Source organism: Triticum dicoccoides, chromosome 5B (assembly GCF_002162155.2).
Source record: "Triticum dicoccoides isolate Atlit2015 ecotype Zavitan chromosome 5B, WEW_v2.0, whole genome shotgun sequence".
NCBI lineage: Eukaryota > Viridiplantae > Streptophyta > Magnoliopsida > Poales > Poaceae > Triticum > Triticum dicoccoides.
Genome location: NC_041389.1, coordinates 699822488 through 699827766, shown reverse-complemented (window position 1 = coordinate 699827766; position 5279 = coordinate 699822488).

Here is a 5279-nt window from a genome sequence, read left to right as displayed (position 1 = left end):
CACCGGACCTGTGGATTTTGTTCAACCCGTACACCGGCCAGACCCAACAGATGCAGCCCGCCTGGCACCCTTACGCCGCCCCGGCTCCTCCCACCGGGGGCGCTGGCCTCCTTGGGCCGGCCCTGCGGTCCGCCACTCCAGCGCCGCCGCCCCGTCAGTCAACCTGGGTGCCCCCAGGCCAGGTCACTTACACGACTCAACTGGCAACGCTGCACGGTCAGGCCTGGGGCACTAACCCGCCTCCACCCGCGACGCCCTACACCCCATGCCCGGCATGGGACTGCTCCGCCCTTGTCGCCGCCCTGAATGCCATTACCGGCTCTCCAGCCGCCGACCCTTCACGCTGATACGTCTCCAACGTATCTATAATTTATGAAGCATTCATGCTATTATATTATCTGTTTTGGATGTTTATGGACTTTATTATACACTTCTATATTATTTTTGGGACTAACCTATTAATCGGAGGCCCAACCCATATTGTTGTTTTCTTGCCTATTTCAGTGTTTGAAGAAAAGGAATATCAAACGGAGTCCAAACGGAATGAAACCTTCGGGAGCGTTATTTTTGGAACGGAACCAATCCAAGGGACTTGGAGTGCAAGTCAGGAAGCTTCGAGGAGGCCACGAGCCAGGGGGGCGCGCCCACCCCCCCTGGGCGTGCCCTCCACCCTCGTGGGCCCCTCGTGGCTCTCCTGACAGATTTCTTTTGCCTATATATTCCCATATACCCTAAAAACATCGGAGACAACAATAGATTGGGAGTTCCGCCGCCGCAAGCCTATATATTCTCTTGTAATGGATTGAGTTTTCCCTTTGAAGTTATCTTATCGGATTGAGTCTTTAAGGATTTGAGAACACTTGATGTATGTCTTGCCGTGCTTATCTATGGTAACAATGGGATATCACGTGATCCACTTGATGTATGTTTTGGTGATCAACTTGCGGGTTCCGCCCATGAACCTATGCATAGGGGTTGGCACATGTTTTTGTCTTGACTCTCCGGTAGAAACTTTGGGGCACTCTTTGAAGTACTTTGTGTTGGTTGAATAGATGAATCTGAGATTGTGTGATGCATATCGTATAATCATGCCCACGGATACTTGAGGTGACAATGGAGTATCTAGGTGACATTAGGGTTTTGGTTGATTTGTGTCTTAATGTTTTATTCTAGTATGAACTCTATGATAGATTGAACGGAAAGAATAGCTTCATGTTATTTTACTAAGACTCTTGAATAGATTGAGCAGAAAGGATAACTTTGAGGTGGTTTCGTACCCTACCATAATCTCTTCATTTGTTCTTCGCTATAAGTGGCTTTGGAGCGACTCTTTGTTGCATGTTGAGGGATAGTTATATGATCCAATTATGTTATTGTTGTTGAGAGAACTTGCACTAGTGAAAGTATGAACCTTAGGCCTTGTTTCCTAGCATTGCAATAATGTTTACGCTCACTTTTATCATTAGTTACCTTGCTGTTTTTATAATTTCAGATTACAAAAACCTATATCTACTATCCATATTGCACTTGTATCACCATCTCTTCGCCGAACAAGTGCACCTATACAATTTACCATTGTATTGGGTGTGTTGGGGACACAAAAGACTCTTTGTTATTTGGTTGCAGGGTTGTTTGAGAGAGACCATCTTCATCCTACGCCTCCCACGGATTGATAAAACCTTAGGTCATCCACTTGAGGGAAATTTGCTACTTTCCTACAAACCTCTACACTTGGAGGCCCAACAACGTCTACAAGAAGAAGGTTGTGTAGTAGACATCAAGCTCTTTTCTGGCGCCGTTGCTGGGGAGGTGAGTGCTTGAAGGTATATCTTTTGATCTTGCAATCGAATCTTTTAGTTTCTTGTTTTATCACTAGTTTAGTCTATAAAAGAAAACTACAAAAAAATGGAATTTAGTTTGCCTCATATGCTTCATCTTTTTAATACCTTCCGCGAGAATGATGGAAAGGATAATTGTGCTCAAGTGCTAGAAGAAGAAGTCTATAAAATGTTTGGCACTAAATGTTTAAATGATGAGCATGATTGCAATGTTGTTAGTATGAATTCCTTGAATATCCATGATGCTAATGATATGCAAAGCCACAAGCTTGGGGAAGCTATGTTTGATGAAGATGATATTTTTTGTCCCCCAAGTTTTGATGAGAATATTTATTATGATGAAAGCATGCCTCCTATTTATGATGATTATATTGATGAAAGTGGGTTTGGAAGAGTGTAAACTTTAGGAAGTTTTGATGAGAACATTAAATTTGGATGTAACTTTTCGAGTAGATGATTTTTCATATAAAAACTTTTTAATCCGAGTTCGTATGCAAAAGTTATGCCCATTTTACAAATTCCTGAGAGATTTTGCAAATAAAGTCGAAATTCATATTTGTAAATTTTCCCAACAACTAGACCACATATCACATGGGAAACTTATTTTCTTTTATTTTTTTGACATTTCCATCATTTTCTTTTATTTTTTTAAACTGAAAAGGCGATCCAGGGGTGCATTTCTGGGAATTCTGGGTCAACATTAGTAATGGTGCACCGTGGGTGTGGTGCGCCATTATTAGCTTAACTAGTAATGGCGCACCACACCCACGGTACGCCATTACTAACTTTGAAAAAAATAAAAAAAAATTGTTAGTAATAGCGCACCACACCCAGGGTGCGCCATTACTAACTTTGTACTAACTTTGAAAAAAAAATTGTTAGTAGTGGCACACTGAGTGTGTGGTGCGCCATTACTAGTTAAACTAGTAATGGCGCACTATCCCCTGATGCGCCATTACTAGTTTTGTAAAAAAAATGTTACTAATGGCGCACCGTGTATGTGGTGCGCCATTAGTATTTGAAGTTTAATGGCGCACCTATATGTGGTGCGCCATTGCTATATACTAATGGCGCACCACACATGTGGTGCGCCATAGTGTCCATTTCATCTATAGCCGTTTTCCTAGTAGTGCGGCGGCACATAAAGAATCGGGATTATCAAGCAGTCGCCACGCTTGTTTGGCTAACAAGGCCAAATTGAAACAATGTATGTCTTGAAAACCCATTCCTCCTTGGTCTTTTGGTACACACATCTTCCACCATGCCATCCAATGCATTCTCTTATGATTGTCTTGGTTACCCCACCAAAAATGTGATATTGCATCAACGATTTCTTTGCATTTTTTTAGGAATTTTAAAGATGGACATTGCATAAGTTGGGATAGCTTGTACAACCGATTTGAGAAGGATTTCCTTTCCTCCTGCTGATAGCAGCTTTTCCTTCCAACCACTGATTTTCATAACGATTCGATCGATTAAGAATTGAAAACAATCACTTTTGTCCATACCCACATTTGAAGGCAGACCCAATTATTTGTCACTGAGAGCTTCAGTCATAATGTTCAGAATAGTACATATATGCGCCTTATCTTCCACTTTAGTGTTGGGACTAAAAAATCTACTAGATTTTTCAACACTCACCATTTGCCCCGATGCAGCACAATAAGCATCCAAAACTGATTTTCAGCGCCTCTGCATTCATCGAATTAGCTTGCATCCGGATTAAAGAATCGTCCGCGAAGAGGAGATTTGAAATAGATGGGGCATCTCTGCTAACTTTAATTCCGAAAATATTTCCAGTCTCCTCTGTGTTAGCTAAGAGTGCAGTCAAGCCTTCCGTACATAGCAAAAATAAATACGGGGAGAGAGGGTCTCCCTATCTCAATCCTCTAGATGGTTTAAAGCTATCTGTTTCTTCCGTGTTAAAACAAACTCGGTAATCCACCGATGACACACATTCCATAATTAAATTCACCCAATCTTGCTGAAAACCTAGTCTTAACATGATTTCCTTTAAAAAGGGCCACTCCACTCGGTCATATGCTTTGTGCATGTCCAGTTTGATTGCGCACCCTCTTCACCGGTCCTTTTATTTTTTATTTTATGGAAACATTCATAAGCCACTAAGATGTTATCTGTAATCATTCTTCCAGGCATAAAAGCACTTTGGGTAGGGCTAATGATATCTGGGAGGATTGTCTTTAGACAAGCAGCAATCATCTTTGAAATGACCTTATACACCATATTGCATAAACTGATTGGTCTAAATTGAGTTACCTTTTCCGGGGAGTTAACTTTTGGGATCATTAGTATTGTAGTATCATTCCAACCATCAGGTATAGTACATGTATTCACCGCTTGGAGAACCTCTTCAGTCAAATCATCCCCTAACATAGCCCAAAATCTCTTATAAACACTAGTAGAAACCAGAGCTTTAAAACTGGTTCGTAAGGGCCTTTAGTGCCGGTTCTGCAACCGGCACTAAAGGGTGGAGACTAAAGGCCCCCCCTTTAGTACAGGTTCGGCACGAACCGCCACTAAAGGCCCACCACATGGCGTGAGCTCTTGCCGTGGTATGGGGGACCTTTAGTACCGGTTGGTATTTTTTGAATTTTTTTTGAAAATTTTGTAAAAAATATTTGAATTTTTTTATTTTCAATTTTCTGAATTATTTGATGATTTAGTCTCTAATTACCCCTCTTAACTGCTCAAGTGTGGATCACTCATTCCAAATCGTCTAACTTCCCGGTCGGTCACCCATCCTCTCACTCCCCCAGCCTGAGCATGCTTAACTTCGGAGTTCTATTCCCCCTACTTTCCAAGTCTGCACTTGTTGTTTTCCTGACAAATGTAAGCTGTCAATCCTATTAACCCTCATCAGTTTAGCTTGAGCATTAGGTCACACATTTCACCGTTTGAGTTTGGAACTATTATTCAAAAAACAGTTAGTAACGCTAATATTTCTTGAATAAGTTTGATCATAGTTTGACCAGATTTGACCAAAATTAAAAAAATTGAAATAATTATTTAGTAACACTAGTATTTCTTGAATAATTATGTAGCAACATTAATACTTCTTGAATAAGTAGTTTACCATAGTTTGACCAGATTTAACCAAAATTAAAAAAACTGAAATTTTAGCATATCTTTTTTCCCTTTGGTAATTTGAGGATTCTAAAAAATTGCAAACAGGCCGTAGGCGGTCAAAATCGGATGCGGATTTTCGTGCTGAATTTTTTGATATATTATACGTTTTTTCCGACATCGTATGCAAAAGTTAGCCGTTTTACATTTTCCCTACACTTTTTGCAAAACATGTCCAAATTTAAGTTTTTAAATTTCCCTAACTAGTAGATGTAGTAATATAACTACATCTCGAAGAATTTTTTTGAATTTTTTATTATTTTCTTTTGTATTTTTCAAAACTGAAATGGCGATACG